The sequence below is a fragment of the Brienomyrus brachyistius genome, chromosome 19, assembly GCF_023856365.1.
Source record: "Brienomyrus brachyistius isolate T26 chromosome 19, BBRACH_0.4, whole genome shotgun sequence".
Lineage (NCBI taxonomy): Eukaryota > Metazoa > Chordata > Actinopteri > Osteoglossiformes > Mormyridae > Brienomyrus > Brienomyrus brachyistius.
The window spans coordinates 12,692,136-12,711,771 of NC_064551.1; positions in this window are offsets into that span (position 1 = coordinate 12,692,136).

The following is a 19,636-nucleotide window of genomic DNA, read 5'->3' on the forward strand; positions in this document are numbered from 1 at the left end:
CATGGCATGTAGCTGGGAAGGAAACCTCAGTAAGAGAAGCTAGAATCCTCTATTGATGGAATGAGTCTGAACGTCGCCTGCATTGACATTGAATAGTGTCACCCCACTGCTAAATGGATGGCGCCCCCTACAGGCAGTGGAGAGGCATGTGCTTGGTGAGACTGCAGCATGTGATGTGTGGTGTTACGAGAGGGGGACAGGGTCACTGGGGGGGTGCATAAGGCCTAACCTCGGGACAGCGCAGCAGGTGTGGGGGAGGGGAATTCGGACAGGCGAGCCTGCAGCTCAACGGAAGAGAATTTAAACGCCACACTATCAGAAATCATGGCTGTGCATTCCACCACACATTACATAATGTACCAATATGGATGCCGTTTGTCTTTACCAGCAAAAAGAATGGGTTTACATTTAACAAGTGACGCTGTTCTGTATACAGATAATTAACTAAAAAAAAAAATTTAAACTGAAATATTTGTTTCAGATTTGTCAATATCTTTACTATAGAAAAGTCACCCAACGGTCTTCAACTAAAATGAAAGTAACTGGCATGAAAATAACAATGAGAGTCATGTGATCACAACTCCTCTCTCTGTCATTCACTCTTCTGTCCTTGTTAGTGTTTTTGTCACCATTGTGAGGCCGTACTTTTGTTGTGGAAACATGCATCCTATAAGCCCTCAGGAGCAGGGCAATAACAGTCCGCCAAGGGGCAGTTGAGTGAAAGGCGTGTGGGACATCCCAGTCTGGCTCAGGGGACAACAGCAGATCACAACCAGACTGGAGAGGACGTACTATATCAGAGAGATGGGACAACCAGAGAATATCTAAGACTGTACCTCTGAGTTGGACCTTAAACTGGCTCTCTGGGGTATTCTTCAGGCTGACCTTATCTGCTTAGAAACTGCTGTTGTCTATAGTACTGGTCATTTGAGGAGACAAGACGGTTGATAGGATTAACGTTATTTAAACGTTTGACGACATTCTAGTACTTTCTTACCCAAATTTGCATCCTTTTGTCCCTTATATTTCACATTTGACAATCGGCTGACGGCGGAGTCCATAACTAGTGGCGGTCCTCCATTTTGAGATGAATAACCGGTTAATTTGCCAGCGTGGGCATGGTGTGGTCATTATGCCGCTGCCTGCCCCTAGGCGTGTCATTGTATCGCTGTGTGATTACACGCATGCTCCGCTCTGCTATCTACTTCTTTCTGAAGTAATCTTAATAGACTAGAAAATTGAAACATTAATGCAGCATACACAGACCACATAAAGAAAAATATATATATTTATAAAATACGAGCAGGAGCCGGCGGGATGAAAGCATGGCTTTAATAGATTCTGCAGAGAAGAGTCCGTAAGCGATTTAAACCCGTGCCCCCCTCTCTGCCTTTCCCCCCACCCCCGGGATCCCACATTTTCAAGGGATTCATTTTGGCGTATGAAAAATGAAGTGAAATGTCTTAATTAATCGGAACACATCGTACCCCCCGGATAACAGAAACCCTTCCCCGGCCCTCCCCTCGAAGGTGTGTAGCTAATTACCCCCCTCCACTCGGGTCGGCGTCATTTCAAAGTCGGCGCATCCGGAGAGGCAGCCTGGGAAGCAGCATCAATTAAAGCCCGTCCTTCTAATTGCGGTTCTGATTTACGTTTGCGGTAAGCAGACGGTAATCTAGGGCGACTCCTCGAGAGCCAAAACAGACACAGAGGCCGCTGCCACCGCCTGCCGCCCGCCGCCGAACTCCCCGGCGGTGACCCGGGACGTTTATCCACACAGATCGGGCCTCCTGGCTCGGCCTAAATGGCGCTTTCTACTCGGAGCCTCATCAGAGCTAACGCACGCGCTTGCTTGCTAACGAGCACGTCATAGCCAGAGCACTTCATTGAGACAATTATGCCCTGTAGGCGCATGAGTCAAAATGACCACCGGACTGGCAGATGCTAAGCGCTAACACGAGATCCTCTTTCTCCCAGTGCGTCGCGACCCACTCAGAAACCGCATGTAAATTGAATTGCAGGCACACATGGGGACTCGAGGACAATAAAGACTGTCACCGGCAATTACAGAAGGGACACTGATCTCCTGTTCTGCGTTCAAAACTCCCACCTGATTTCCATAACCATCACACCCCCCCCCCCACTCCAGACAGTAAACACCTCAATTCTAAATATCCACAGGTTATTATGTATAGCATGATGAAGGAAAGACTGTGCTAAACAGCCCCCCGCCCCCCCAAAAAAAAGGGTTTCTTGAAAATGTATGATGAAGCTGTAACAGGAAATGTTAGGGACTCCTTCCACTTGGCGGTTTAAAGAGTAACATAATACCACATCAAATCCAATATTCAGATTCAATGTAGGAGCAAAAACAAGACTCAATCACCTGTTTCACAAGTAATACACAGACAAAAAGTCATTGGGGAAAGTTATTTTAAATACAAATAAAACACTTTATTTGTGAATTATGAGATTCTTAACAGGGGGGCGGCATGGTGGTGCAGTGGTTATCACTGTTGCCTCACACCTCTGGGACCCGGGTTCGAGTCTCCGCCTGGGTCACATGTGTGCGGAGTTTGCATGTTCTCCCCGTGTCGTCGTGGGGTTTCCTCCGGGTACTCCGGTTTCCCCCCACAGTCCAAAAACATGCTGAGGCTAATTGGAGTTGCTAAATTGCCCATAGGTGTGCATGTGAGAGTGAATGGTGTGTGAGTGTGCCCTGCGATGGGCTGGCCCCCCATCCTGGGTTGTTCCCTGCCTCATGCCCATTGCTTCCGGGATAGGCTCTGGATCCCCCGCGACCCAGCAGGAAAAGCGGTTTGGAAAATGGATGGATGGAAGGATGGATGGAGATTCTTAACAGTTCTAACACACACAAACAAAGCTGTGTTAGGCATGGTGTTTCTGCTCCATTCTAAAAAGTAATCAGATGGATAAATTGACATAAATAAAACCTAAAAACCACGACTAAAGTCGTACCTTTTAGATGCTGGTTGATTTAACCTAAACGGTCACAGGCCTTACAGAGGACCTGCAGCAACATTCATATAAAGGTTAACTAATTCTGTAAATCAGGGCCAATAAAAATCCATCATTCCTCCAGCACACAAATGGAGTCCTGGCATAGCAACACAGTCGCCATGGCGATACAGCGGCCTCAGTATCCAGGAAAGTCAGGTGTGGTGGAGGGGCAGTTTGTGGGGGGGGGGGGGGTATCATTGAGCAAGGAAGTAATTGTCTCATATGTAAAATTCCAATTTACATTAGTAAATTGTTAACATCAATAAAGCTGAATTTCAGCCAGCAACATTTGCTTAATTTTATTTTAATTGTATTGTAATACGTTTTAGCATAATGAATCATCACATACATAACCATAGGCTCTCTATACGCCTTTAAAAATTGATTTAGTTCTTTGATTTATAAATGGAGCGAAAAGCATTCAGCAAGCAATTGCAATCTACTCCGTATTAGATGTAACTCGAAGGAGAGCTTGGGGCTGGTTGAAATAGGATAGATCCTTCCTCTGCTGGCAATAACTTGACAGGTTTAATCCTATCTGTTCTGAATCAACACAGAACAAGATGCACATAGAAGCTCAACCACCCTTCCTGCTGTTCCCATCTAGTATTATTAGTACCTGTACAGCACAGAGATTACATCAGATTTCTTCAGACCTTATTACTGCTCAGAAATCCCTGCACTTAAACCAGTATCCCGTGTCCCAGGTCGTATGAATAACTCCCAGAATAACTCCCACATTGGTCCATCGCAGCCAACTAACTCAAGAGATGAGAGTCTTCTGTTACATTATACTGTAATCAAAAGGACTCAAGATCAACGTCGCTTGGATCACAGTGTAAACTAGGGCTTTTGCAGTGCACATTTTCATCATGTACCACTCGGTGCATCATTTTTTGGTTTCATACGCACCAGGAAATGAATAAATAAATAAACAATAAGCGGTACCTAAATTCGTTATACTGATTGTGACTCTGAGTTGGTCATACGTAGGTAATGCCGGCTGCAGTCAGTCATAATTGACAGTTTGGGAACATTTTGGTTTCCTAATAAAACACACTGGAGAGAGAGTAGTTGATGAGACCAAACTGTCACCTGTGTTGTAGACATGGAGATGCTAGAAAGATACCCAGTGGGCTGACTCATTGAAATGACATCATCCAAATGGTCAAGTCCGACCTCAGCAAGGCAGAAGCAGCCTCTGCTTATTAGTCTCCTTGTGGCATAAAATGTGCATTTTCCAGGAAATTCAGACCAGGCTAAATAATAATTATGGCTATAGGAGTGTTTATCCTTACAGATCTGTGACCATAGTAGTGGAGAACAGAAGATTCAGACAGGATTTGGCTCATTATGATTCATTATTTAATATTTATTTTTACTAAGTGCAAATAAGTGTGCGGTATGTTTCGTTATTCAGACACATTACCATTGGTTTACAACTGTTCATAATTGTTTGCAGTATTTAAAAAATATATATATTTCAAAGTAAATTCTGTTTTCCCTACTCTACCAAATTGTGAATCAAAAAACGAATTTTGTACCAAACCACAAATTTTGTATACCATCACACCCAGGGCTCAGGACCAATATCTCCTACATCACACCGTGAAGAACAGGGCTCAGGAAGAACATCTCCTACATCACACCATGAAGAACAAGGCTCAGGACGAACATCTCCTACATCACACCATGAAGAACAGTGCTCAGGACAAACATCTCCTACACCACACCGTGAAGAACAGGGCTCAGGACGAACATCTCCTACATCACACCATGAAGAACAGTGCTCAGGACGAACATCTCCTACATCACACCGTAAAAAACAGGGCTCAGGACGAACATCTCCTACATCACACCGTGAAGAACAGGGCTCAGGACGAACATCTCCTACATCACACCGTGAAGAACAGGGCTCAGGACTAACATCTCCTACATCACACCATGAAGAACAGGGCTCAGGACGAACATCTCCTACATCACACCATGAAGAACAGGGCTCAGGACAAACAACTCACATTATGGCAAAATATAATATATTATGGCAATAAAACTTCCAGGACTTATGGAAAAAAAATACCTTTGGGCCACTCAAAACTGTTTACAGTTACACTCATTATTGTAATATTTAACCAGTATACTTCTTAGAGACTTTCTGGAAAACCTCAATGAGTCTTATGTATGGGAATGGAGTAGATTTGGTAAAATTCACACCTGCAAAAAAATACTACCCATGATATATCAATATGAAATACATTCATCCTTGAAATTTCGCTCAGGTGTGTTACCCATAATGTAAACATGCCTGGGATGAAACTCCGTATAAACCAGTGTGAGATTAACACTGCACAGACAACTTTCTCCCATTTAACAATCGTATATGGAAACTCCTTTTCACTTGCTGTTACAAAAACTGCATGTCGGGCAAAGTGATTTCACGTTTTTTTGTCACATTAGTCTCCAATTTCCTGTATGAGAACATTTGCATTTCATGAGCATGTGTTAGAGCGGAACAGTTTGTATTTATTTCAATATTTGTTCATGGATACATCTCTGGCCAATGAGGACGGCAAAAGTCACCCGAGCCGGATAACGGATCGCCATAATTGTCCGTACTTTCTTTCACGTCTTTACACTGCAAAGTCACCTGCATTAAATTCAGTCGATAATTGGTCCGGTTTCAGCAGCTAGCGGCATCTCCAGAAACCCAGAATGCTTTGCCTACCCAATTTCTGCACAGCGAAAAAGAGACAAGCGCATGATTCATCTTCCCCACATCTTTCTCGTGCTAAAAATTTCCATCGACAAAAAGAAAAAAAAAAAAAAAGTCAGGCTGTGTGTTTTGGATAAAAATAAGGAATAAATGAAACAACAAATCTCCGGGCTCTCAGGCCTAATTTAAAGGGTTTGTCCTAATAGCAGCGGGCCTGCTTCTTACAGAGAAAGATCCTGACATCCAAACAGTTCACACCAGCTTGGAAAAGGCTGCTTTGGATGAAAGGGCTGCCAAGCCACGATCTGCGCTTACGTTCTCAAACCAAACAAAGACGGTGAGAAGAAAACAGTAACGGGAGGGAAGCCAGGGTCTCTGGGGGCCGTGAGCGGGAGCACGAGTGCCGAAGCTCGAGAGAAGCAAGGAGAACTTCTCTGAAAAGAGCTCTTCTGGATTGTGGGTACTGCTCAAGCGGCCGTTAGATCTTCACGTTAAGACCTCAAAGTTATCATTTTATGCAACAAGAAAGTATTAAATGTCCTTGCCAGCTTCTGTGATACAAGTCAAATGGAGTTCCCTCAAGACCACGTGCGACAAATAGACGAGAAGTGATGATAAAAGCAGGGATTCACAATCACTTAAAGACAGGATGGTGCAACACAGAGTGGTTGGATTACTTTTATAAAGATATTTCTGAAGACAAGATTTTTTCTGTTTAAACTTGACTGGTCTATTTCTGTTTATTACTTGTAACAATGCAAAATGTGCTTATATAATTTTCTATTGCACATTATTTATTTTTCAACTTTACAAACGTACTCCTATGCAATGTATTTCAAATGTCAAAATACTTCAGCTGGTGTATTACATTTTTTTTAAAAGATCATTTTAATAAAATACTACATGAGTTTTCTTGATCCATATTCTTTGACGTCATGTAATGTGCCTTTCTGACATGATGAAAATTACTCGAAGTTGATTATCATTATAGTTATATTATATAATCGTTTATATTATAAGAAATAGCCCAACAGGGGCCTTCAGTAATGCTGTTTTCTCGTTAACCCCGAGCGTTACTCTGAGGAGTTGCTGTAGGCATGCAGAGATTTTAAACAATCGGAGTATTTTCATTAATCTGCTCCGCACCATTGGCTCTACGAGGGATGGAAACAGTCTTTCAATCTTGCTTCATAAATTACTCACCAAATTCTCCCAAGCATTGTGCATTTTTATAAGTATTACATCGTTCCTTAATCTAGAGCTGTCAGCTGCATTTGTGCATATGGTAATCACATTAATTATACCTCGTTGCGATATGGAAAATAGCTCGACCGGCGCAGAAAAACTGGGGACAAATAGTCCCCCCCCCCCCGCACTGCACTCCCCAGCCTGAGCTCCGGTTCCTGGTGATGGTGTCGGGCCCGATCTGTCTCCCTGATGGAGAGTGGACTCGACTGGGGCTGAAGGGGTGTTTCTCTCCCTGGCTGGGGGACTCCCACCCAGCCGTGGCTGAGGGGACCAGCACTCTTTGTCCTGGGGAAGTGGCGAGGTGGAGGGGGGGGGGGGGCTCGGCCTATAACCTACACTGCTTCCTTTGGTCACCGCTGGCACAGTTCCATGCCAACAAACTGGCAGTGTGTTACAGGTGCTGCCATTACAGTGAGTACAGACGTGAGTGCCACAGAGTGAATGTGGAGTACAGACCTCTGATTAACACCCTGAAACAACTCTATCCACTCCTCAGTGATGCCAGCTGGTCAGTCACAGACGTGCTGAAAACACTATTAGCCTGAGAAGCACTGAAATCTAAAGCATGTTTTCACTTTTTTCTGTTTTGGCAAAAATGCCACAAAAACCACCACTAAGATACACCTCAATACATAGCAGTAGCAGGGCAGGAAAAATAAACGTCTTACAGTCAATTTCAAAAGTCAACTATTTAAATTGTGCATATCGTTGCGCAGGCAAAACAGTATAACCTACAAATAATTGCCTTTAACCAGTTCTGACCCTGCTTTTCCACTTCACTAAAATCTGAGGTGTTTAATGTGGCTCAGAATGTCACAAGGGACCAATCAGAAGGAGTCAATCCCGTCGACTGCCTAGCAAGAACAGCCTTCTCATTGGCTGCCTCCAGTGACAGAAAGCAGGGGGTGTGGTCACACCCCACCCCTGCAGCTCTCCTCTACCTGAACCAAGGTGCCTTAATCTGAGTGGACAGCTTCATGAATCACAGGCTCACTTGGGTTGCAGCATGGATCTGGCAAATGCCAAGCCAAACGGGGAGGCAGTGAGAGTGCCCTCAACAGCAAGGTGGCTTCAGCTCTGCTGCCTGATCCAAGGCTCTTTATCAATGGCAAACAGGGGAAAAATTCCTACCCTCCACTGTGCCAGGAAGAAGAAGCTCCTTAGTTTTTGTGTTTACTTGATGCACATCTGATGGTCGTGGGTCTGATTTTATGCCTTGGAGTGCATTCTACAGAAAGGGGGGTTGATTCCAAAGACCCCTGAAAGACAAGTGCCCTAAAAACTTTAAAACATAATAGGACTGGTCCGGGTTGGAAACTCAACATAATACTGTATGTTGTCATGGGGCCCAAATTCTCTAGAGGGATCCCTGCCCACAGATTGGGGGTATTCCACAAAGCAGGATTTCCCACTTAGCTAGATAACTTAAGTCAAGTGTGGAAACTGTCCAATAGGTAGAAAGGAAAGTCACATCCCTATCAGACAGTCCTTACCACTGGCTGAAGTTATGCGGCTAATGAAGATATCCTGCTTTGTGTCTGAAAGCAGCTCTAATAAGGCCTTAAAGTAAAATCCAGGATGTCTCCAGTTTGGAAGTTTCACCCGACCTCCAAACCACAATAGGGCATCAGGTCCTGTAGTGAGCCTCGCATATTCCAATCCTTGGGATACAGTAGGTGCTGCTGTTGTGCCCTCGGTTCTGGTAGTTGACCTGAAATGTCCCCACTTAATACATCCAGTAAGCAAATGAAATAAAATTACAAGTTGCCTTTGATAAAAGTGTCAGCTAAGCAACATAATGTGGCCACTTAGTCACCCGTATTTGCTTGAAGAAACAATGCAAGCTCTGAAGAGTAACACGAGCAAAACAGAAATGCCGAAAGAGAGGACAAATGACCCCTTTCAAAATGTAATTATATGGGCTTGCATCACTCTGGTCACCGCGGCCACGAGCTTGTGCTTCTCTGGCGTCGCTCATCTTCATCCGTCCAGGCACAATAACCCCCGACGGATGTGGCGGGAGCGTGAGACGAAGCCGGCGAGAAGGGTCCAGCAGCGGACGCCTGTAGAGTGGAGCTCCACCGGAAATACATCACCTCCACAGGAAACACGTGATCTCAACTTACAGCGAATAAACCCTAACCTTAACCCTAACCCTAACCGGAGCTCCACTTCACGTCCTTAAAGATCACCTGTTTCCTGTGGAGGTGACGTATTTCCGGTGGAGCTCCACTCCACAGGTGTCTGCAGCTAAACCCCCTTGAAGCCGGCGGCAACACGAGCAAACGATGACGTCACTACCGACTGATTGAGGTGCGATCCGCATGCACTCGCAGTCACGTGACACACCGGACACCACCTCGGAAACGTAGCCGGAACCGTGCGCTTAATTACCGCGAGACATCTATGCTCCCCAGCTCTGTGCAGAGGCGTGGGAGGAAGATATTAAAATACCATCCGGTTTAATGTCCTTTTTAATTAGTCATGTATTGTAATGAATTTTAATGACTGGCAAGGATTGCTGTGAGGATATTGATTTTTAATACGATCATTAATTTAAATTGGTAAAATAGAATTATGCAAGGTTTGGTACTTCCAGAGCTCGTAGAAATATTACACAGTGCGTTCATTCCAAGTGGCAGCAAAATTGATGTTTATGTGGTTTATCAAATTTACAGGACATAAGAAGACATCTCAGTGGATAATAATGAACTAAATGATTTGCTAAAAATCTCGCCTTTTTCTTGTAAAATTCGTTATAATTAAAAACAAGTCAAAAAGATTCACCAGACAAATGAACATTCAATGTACTATTTCTCTCCATATATATATGATATACTTGCTATATACGATATAGCTTACATTCAATTACATTTTAATGACTGGATTATAGGCTTGCTGCAAGGCTTCCACACAAAACCCTTTAAAACCCCTTTGCAATAAAACATTTCACAAAAAAGTCATTAAAATTGAACATAGCAGTTTAGTACCTGTATTTATTTGCAGAGCGATCCACACACATGCTCGTTAATGATGATAACAGTACCGTTATTTCAGGGTTTCTGAGCACTTCGGCGAATTCATCTGCAAACGCTGCAGTGATGACCTTCCGCAACACTGTTCTGTAAGTCTGACTCTAGAACCTCATAAATACACTTATTAACTGATTTGTTCCTGAGAGACACACAACCCCAGCACTAGAGCCCGATTTCTTCATTCATTAAGCAGAAATGTCCTCACATCATCTAGGTTTCCCTGTGCTCCCCTTCAATAAGTACTCAACTACAGTATGTATGTAGAACACATTAAAGAGAATTCATTCATGCATCTTAAGTACATGCAAGATGTAATCCCTTTATGTTACATTCTTTTAACTTTCAGGTGGAGAGTCGTGGTGACTTTACCTTTGTAAGAGATCACACAATAAATAATGCTTAATCTTAAGTCCATGCACTTACCAAAGGTGACTCAAGAGTAACTAGACCTGGCATTGTTATGTAGGGCTGGTGACCAGCATAATTCCCTATTGTGTGAGAGCGAATAAACACAATCGCTCACCTGTACACAGGACACAATGCACCATGAAGAAGATAAAAGAGAGACTGAAGAATATCCAGTGTTTTTTGCAGGACTTTTTTTAATGGATGAAAATTCTATACAGTTTATCAGCAGAATATAAGTTACAATGGCAGACTTGTGTTCAATCTACAACACAAGTTAGGAGATACACTTCTGTCCGAAATCACTGTTGGCCGCTGTGTCTCAGTAGATCCTGAATGCTGAGCTAAAATGTAGGTTAAATTAATTATTATTATCATTATTTTATACATCAAAATTTTTATTATAGCTATTGTTTTGTGTTGATAAAAAAGTCAGTGTAGGCCCTCTCAGCACCTCTCGCATATGCGGGATTAGAGATTAAAGATAAAGACGGACACCTCAGCTTTGTGAACAATGGACCCATTGCCATGAAAACTGGTTTTATTACATATGGCCTTAACAAGCAGAAAGGAGATTCTTTACCTAAGAAACATGCTGTTGTTATTGAAGCAGAGTGGAACTTGAAGGATCGATACAAATCAGTACAATAAGTTTGAAACTGTCTCACATTCTACTCATTCAAGTTATTTATATACTGTATATATATAGTAACACTTGATGGAGCACAAAGAATAGAGAATTATATCATTATTTATGTGTTAATTAACCACAAACTAAGTGTTAGTTACTGTATATACTGATCTCATGTTAATTCATCATGAATGAATCGTGACGCTTATCTTATCTCAAGCAGTTACTGTATTTGTTACTGTATCTGTTACTTTTGTAAATCGTTGTGAAGCAGCTACTGAAGCAGCTACTGAAGCAGGGTTACCACCTTTGGTCAGCTGACTGGAGTGAGATTTTCAGTTGGAGACAAGTCTGCACACGCATGCACACGCATTTACATGTATGCAACAGTTTTATTACCTTGTAAATAGTCTGTAGGGTTTGCAAACTACCCCAATGCTTTTGATGTAGCTAATTTTAGGTTTGTAACGGAATGGTATAGATTTTCCATAAGATTTCTTGCGTGAGCATGAGAGTCAGAATGCATGAGAGTCAGAATGCATGAGAGTCACGCCAGATGCGTGGGAGTTGGCAACCTTGCTGAAGGAACTACTGAAGCAAGTCATGAATATCACAATTTAAATACTGATCTCATATTTGTTCACCATTAATGAGTCATGATGCAACTTTTATCCCAAGCAGTTACTATACTTGTTACTATATGTTAATTCTGAATTGTGATGCATTTATCTCGTCTAGCAACTATATTTGTTCATGATTAGTTCACGATTTGTAGATTTGACCTTAACTCATACTGTACACTGCCATAACCTTGACCAGATACAATTTTTTGATTGCAGTCACACATCTTTGTGGAGACCTGAAAATGGTCCCCACAATATCAAAATTATTCTTTTTTTTATCACATTGTGGGGGACATTTGGTCCTCACAATTTAATAGAAACATAAACCGCACACACACACAGGTTGAATTAATTTGTGTGTAAAGGTCTTATTTCTATATAAAATAGGGTATTACATGATTTCACATAAAACATAAACAATGAAGTTGATTAGGGTAATTATGAAAAGTAGAACATCTCAAAACAAGTATAGATAAAATAAAAATATATTATGTGTTCCTTATCTAAAATGGAGGGGGGGGGGTCTATGAGCAGAATAATAAGAGATTACAGATGAATTCAAACAGGATATCCACACTTTTTATCGGGTGAATATAACCCAGTGCAATTATAACTTTATCACGCGTGCATATCTTAGAGACACAGAAGGCTTATCCAGCCACAGAATACATGACAATGGCAAGAGAATCCATTTAATACTCTGAAATAGGGTGTTTTAGATATTAAAAAGATACTGGATAATAAATCATTTTAAATAAATGTCTGAAATATTACCAGTAGGCCTGGGGTGACAATACAATTAATCTCAATTAAATAGAGATTAAGGTACATCAGTTTTACTCATAAATACCCTCCTGAAAATGAATGCTGATTCATTTTATACATAAAAAATACTAGAATAAATGGGATCTCTCTGTGGAGACTCTGGCAAGGGCCTGCATGTAAATAAAGCTCTCGTGACAAGCCTAACGCATTACACACGTGTTATAACTCAGCGAGCGCCTGGTGTCGGTGTGCACGGTCATCCACCCACCCGCCCGTCCGGTGCAGCACACGGTCCCCAGACAGGACCACCCCCCCCCCCCCGACCCCCTTTCTTATGAGGCACATAGACGGACACCCCATTCTGCAGGACCACAACTCCATAGCGGGTGTGAGGAGAAGCATGGGAAACTGACCCCAGTCAAGGTTAACTCCAGCAGCCTGAGGCTACTGGTTTATCACCCACTGCCACCATGTTAAAGTGGCTTTAATTGCATCCTGCATAATGTTTTATTGCTTGTTGTTCCACAAATGTTAACAGCAAATGACATCATTGCTCTCAAGGCTAATTTCCCAAGCCATTATGAAGGTAATGAAAGTTTACTGTGGGGACGCCTTCTTCGTTTGAAATAATCACGTTTGGGCAAACCTGTTTCGCGGTGATTGACATTAAAGCAGAGTAATTGAATCAAAGTCAACTTCTTTGGGAGAACCGTAATTAAACTCCAAGCGCCTATTTCGTAATTATTCTCACACAAAAATGGGAGGAAGGTGTGCTAATCAGCTCGGAAAAGGTTTAGGAATAACAATTAAGAAATCAATAAAAATAAATAATGAAAATGTTTAAAAAATATATATATTTCATTACCTTTATCTTGTCCTTTTTGTTTGAACTAACGCACAAAGTAGGAATACTGCTTGTGCGTTTTAAACACAGAACCAAAGGCCAGTTTTTGGTACGACTGTTAGAAAGTAAACACTGGGTGTAAAAACCCATTTTCTCTCTGTCTAACATGTCAGACAACAACTAATGATTTCCAATGCACCAGTAATCTTTTACCTGAAGGGATCTTTCTTATCTGCGCATGAGGCTAAAATAGCCAGGCCTACCAACCCCCCCCTGCCCGCCCGCCCCGACACATAATACCTCCGACAAGACAGCACACGACTCAAACCCGTTTAATGAAAGCTCCAATTATCTGAGTGCGGTCTAATGGGCCCGCAGTGTTCTGGCTATTAAATTCTCTAATTCCTAATTACAGGAGCCCTCAGGCAGGTGGGAGAGCGAAGACGATAAGATCTCCCCCTCTTTACCTGTAGCCAATAACCGTCGCTAACCGGGAGCCGCTTCACCAGCCAGCGACCTTAAAGCACGCGGGGAATTCACTATCCTAATATCTGTGCGGAGACCTGAGGACTCCAAGCATGATGGCTCCGCCTGTCCTTCAGCTAAGGCTAAGTCACCCCCCTTCCCCCCCCCCCTTCCTCTGCTGAAGGAATTATTTCGGCTAACTTCAACGGGCTTTTGTTGCTGCCTGATGGCCGCATTCCAGGACGAGCACTCAAAGAGTCTTTGTCCCAGATGAAGACTACGTAAAAACTTCCATTACCATAATTACACGTTTCCTACCTCTCGCTTGCAGAGGGCAGCGACGATTGCTGTAAGATCATTTGTATCAAAGGGAAGTGTACCCTCACAAATGCACGACACATAAGTTAAGAGGACATGTTTTAGGCTTTCAGGGGCTATAGTATGACCTTGGGCCATGTATGTTAACACCCAGAGAGCGTATAAATAGACAATATGCTTCTTTTGAGCTTATGATTGAAATATTTAAATGATTGTAAGTTCCCGGTTGGCATTTTTTAACTGTCTAACCTTCAGCTACAAATTCTTACTTGTCAAAACATTTTTGGCTGGTTATTTTGCAATCCTGAAAGGTTGCTTGACCACAATGTGGAACTTTTCAAATTTATGTGGTGGAGAATTACTGAAAAATACGATATGTAAAAAAAAAATCATTAGCTGATTGAAAGGGGCATACTGTACCTCTGACCAGCTCACCTCAGCAAGTGCTTACTTTAATGCGGTAGGGGGGAAATTGTGTGAATGGTGATATATTGTTCTTAAACCTAGTGAACAAAAAGGTCAAGTATGGAACAATGACTGTTTATCAACTCATTTGTCAAGCAGCACCATTTACAGTGTTGTGTAGATACAGGTATTTCTCTTAGGACAGCTATTTAAGAACATTCCTCTGCCCAGCTTCAGTAACACAATCTACCTCTTCCCCACAGCAACACGGCGGTCTGGAAGAGTGCAACAAATTCCCTTTTCTGTTTGTTGTCGAGTAACTTTACAGGTTACAGGAGACGCCATTCTGTAATCCATTCTTCTCGCTTTCAGGAACGGAGAGAGTGATGGAATATCCTTCTCGGTTTCCTCCAGAAAGCAGAAAGAAGGTGATACTTATTCACCGGTGACAAATGTGCTCCCAAAGCCAGAGGTAGATAATGCTGCCTTCAAACCATCCACTCGCTGGAATGCCAGAGGAGCTCGGTCATTGCGTGTAAAAAAATATATTTTCCGTAGCAATGTCTTAAACTCTCTCCTCATCTGATTCAAGTAGTGATTGACGGTTCAGAATTATACATAAGTACGAAAGAAAAGTTGTACGCAGGTCAACCACAACAACGGAGAGCGAATTATTTTCCTGCACGTTCAAAAACTACATTAAATACTGATTTATATGTTAGGCTCTGTATTAATTGCTTATAACCAAACATAATCCACTGAAATACAATATTATAAGAACCCTAGAGGAAAATCCAGGATATAGCAGCACAAAGTATTGGCAACGTACTGATGAGGAAGCAGCAATCAGGATGATTAATTGTCAGAATGCACTTTTTGAATGAGACATGAGGGAAAAATCTTTTAAAAATGTATATTATTCTATGAGAAATATATGGATTTATTGAGTCTAATGTTAATGGGTAAAATTATGGTTCTGTAGCCCGTGATAACTAAGGCTACTGGATATCAGCATTATAAAATTATGAAGAAATAGAAAATGCTCTCCCTCACTGTTCAATGACCATTTATTAACAGTAAATTGCGGAAATTTAAGATTAGCCGTTTTCCCTTCTTTTAAAGGATTATTCTTACATGGTCCTGTGTTATTACTTTGCCGCCACCAGCAGAATGCTGATTCAGACGCACTATTTAAACACACGCGGTATACGTCTGACAGTGATGAAACGTATGTAATTAATGAAGAGGTCATGATACATATCTGGAGTCTGGGAAACCATAATTTGCATTGCATTATAAATGATATTTAAAAAAGCATTGATATGAAATATACATCATCTAAACCTTCAATTACCTATCCATAGTAACATTATATCTGGTTAATTGTGTGTGTGTGGGGGGGGTGCTATGTGCTGTAATGTCAGTGGGCCAAAGCTCTCTGATTCCTAGCTCTGTGTGGCAGGGGCTACCCTATCTGGGAATTAACACTAAACAAAGGCAAAAGTCCCCGGTTCATGCAGCAGGAAGGGGATTCAGGCAGCAAAGCCATTAGTGAAAAATATACCGATCATAAAATAAGCCCTCGCGTACCAACATCTGTATCAGTGACAGTGCGCTTCTCCCCACAGAGTCGTTAGCGTCAGTTACTAATTGTTAAATTCATTAAATTTAAACCTGAGTATCTTTCATGGAAATGGATACCAAGTTATAAACATGTCAGGTCTTGGACAATTAAGGCACGAATAGTTCTGCGTAGAAAAAAAATATATATGTATGTGTATATAACAGATTAAATGACATTTTTTAAAAGTAGGTAATGCAATCTGCTCAGTAATTACACATGCTTGGAAGATGTGCCGGATTCATATGCATATTTCCGTGGCTCGCCATGTTGACTGCATCCTCTGCCTTAGTGGCGGTACCTTATCGTGCCTGATGTTAGATGGAAAGGGGATAAGGGCCGTCTGGGCTCATGCTGGCTTTGAAAGGCACGAGCCGCAGACAGGACACGGTGTCACCGGCGGCTCTCCAGTGTGCCAGATCCAGTTTCGGGCGGCACACTTAGAGTGCGTGACAGATTTGAGGTGGCTGCACAATGCCAGGGCTGAATCAGAGTCTCAGATTCACAAAGGAATGCCTCACCAATGGCTTATTGTATGTGTCTGTGCGTGTGTGTGTGTGTGTGTGTGTGTTTGGGCCAAGGGGCTTGAAGTTCATTGCCTGTCTGTTACTCCACTGTAAAGGTGCAGACTGCTTATTAAAATGACACAACGCTGCATGAGAGAGTGGTCTCTTAAGGTGTGTTTGTGTCACACCTTTGTCGATAGAATGTTGGCTATTCATCCAGATTGCTCCTGAAAATACATAGAGTATGTCTTGAATTCTTAAACAGAGATTCATGGAAGTGTTTCGGGGTTGTTAGTAAAGAAGAAGAAATTTGAAGAATCGTAACACTATGTTGATGCTAGCCGAAGTCATTTCAGGAGCTATCAAGTTGTTTAAATTCCATTCTTTCCGCTCAAGGTTCTAAAAACTCCACTGCTGGCAGCAGAGCTAATATTAAAAGCTACTGCACAAGATTTTATGGCATAATTCACATGCAGATAGCAGGCAGATCTCTGAGGCTATTTCAGAATCCTTAAACGTGACGTTGAAGTTCGACATTCGAAATTGTGTTTTGCTATTTATGTGGTATACAGTCTGAGGTCACTTCTTTAGGTAAACCTGCGCTTTAATGCAGACAGCAGGACATGAAGACACAGAGCATGCAAACATGGCCAAGAAGTTCAGTTACTGAATGACTGCTGATGTCAGATATGGTGGTCCCAGCATCTCAGAAACAGCCATCCTTTTGGGATTTTCACACACCACAGTGTCGGGAGATTACAGCAAATGGTGCAATAAACAAAAAAAAATACATCCATGCAGGGCCAGTCGCTGAAAACACCTTCTTAATAAAAGAGGTCAGAGGAGAATGACCAGACTCGTTAAAACTAACAGAAGGCCACAAGTGCAAAAGTAACAGCTTAGTACAACAGTGAGAGTGCAGAAGGTCATCTCCATACGCACAGCTCGAGGTGGGGCTGGAGACAAAAGGGGGTCCTACTGGGTATTCCGTAAGGGAGTCTAATTAAGTGCCTGCTGAGGGTACGTACAGCATCTCACCATCATTTTACAGGGAACATATTTATCACGTGTTTAATATGTCTAAAAAACGAAGACCCGGGCACTGCACGTCCTGCTGGCTCGTGTCGACGCCCCTCAACTGGACCCTGACATTCACCTGCGCTGGGTCTCCCTTCCGTCTGCGGTCCGCCTCTGTCACCAGAAATTCCGCCGACGGCTAACGAAATTAAAACACGTCATTACCGTTAATATGTTTCACTTTCTCTATTTTTAAATGGCTCGATGCAAGATCGCAGAAATGACGAATCGCGGGAAAGTAGTGAGTTAGACCGGCTGATCACGGCAAAACAAAAATAAATATGTGGCGCGTTAATTTCTGAATGCAGTATTGTTGTTGTTGTTTGCTAGCGGATTAAAATGCAGGAGAACAGCGTGGTTCTGTGTTATCCCAGGCTCAGTACTCAAGCAGCACTGGGAATGCATGCAGCGCATGGAGTGCATGTAAATGTGCCCAGTGTAATCACATGCAACACTTCTGGATTACCAGGTCCTGTTTGAAACATAATACACTAACTGTCCCACAGGTTGAAAAAAAATACATATGAAATGATGATTCCCCCCCCTTTTCCTGGTGGAGTGCCCCTTTAATGTTGCTGTGGTGTCATTGCTCCCTTGACAATAGCATGATGGGTAGGGAGGACTGTGAAACCAAATTAATTAAAGTGCCATGAATGACAGCATGCCCAAGGGCACCGAGGGGCCGTCACACGCGGTGTCACCGCCTCGCCGCCGCCCTCCGCTCCGTACCCGTCAGCCGCGTTAATGGCGGCCCCCCTCACGGAGCCTCCCGTGTAATGGAGGCTGTTTTCTCTTGTTCTGCCACCCAGATGCCCCGCTGGCCCGCCCCCCCCCCGTCGCACGCTTCATACATATACATCAGGTCACCAAATCTGCGCTTAATAACATTTCCAAACACTTAGGTGGGGGGGGGGGGGGGGTGGTGCAGTGAGTAAAGGAGGCTCTGCTCTGACTGCTCAGGCCGAGGGTGCGGCAGGAATAAATCAGGGCGGGGGGATTTGGCCAGGCCTGACTATCCCTTTGTGGGAGGCGACTCTGGACTGGTAGTGGTGGTGCTGGTTGTAAGTAAAGGCGAAAGAGAGCATTTGGTATGGAGGGGGGCGGGGGGCACAATTTTATAGTTTAAATACATAGGTGTATTTATTCAGAGGGATGAGTGATGAGTGCATACTAATTAAATATTGGGGGGGGGGGACATGCCCCTCCATGTCCCTAGTTGCTACACCCCTAGTTCTGAGGGAAAGTCCATATAAGGAAGCCGTGGTGAAGCCAGCTGACAGTTACGCTACGGAAAATGATGCGAATAAAAATGGCCAGACAGTCGGCGTACGCTGGCAGAGCCGAATTCGGGCTGGCGGGGATTATCCTGACGGACGGGCCCTCATCCCACGCGCTCGGAGAGGAGGCCCCTCGCCGTGCGGCGATCCCGCCTGAAAGCGTGCGTCCGCTGGCGTCTGGAAGCCCGGGGCCTCTCCGCGGGTGCCGGCCAATCACGCGGCTGACGAGCAGGAAGCTGCGGCGATAACGGGACCGCACTCATGGCGAAAGGCGAGACTCAGCGGCAGGGGCTCCGCGTGATGCAATCCGAGGGCGAGGGGAAATCAGCGGCGAGGTGTCAGGCCCGAGCCTGACCGCGGTGTTATCTTTGGTGCTGCGCGTCTCTCTGCAGCGGCACAGCCGCCACGTGCTTCGAAGGGCTGCTGAAACGCATGAGCAGGACACGGCACAGCAGGAAAAGCCCAACCTACAACAATGCCAAAGCCAAATCACCACTCTCTACCTCGATATACACACACACACACTTCCTGCACCTCACCCGTACAGAGCGGCGGTAACATAGCCGTAATGCACTAATATAGGCATGTGTGTCATTTCAGATGGGCGTGTTTTTTGCCCCATAATAGCGACTGATGTGTGACTATGACAGAATCGCACCAGGTATCTCGGAGTGGCTAACGG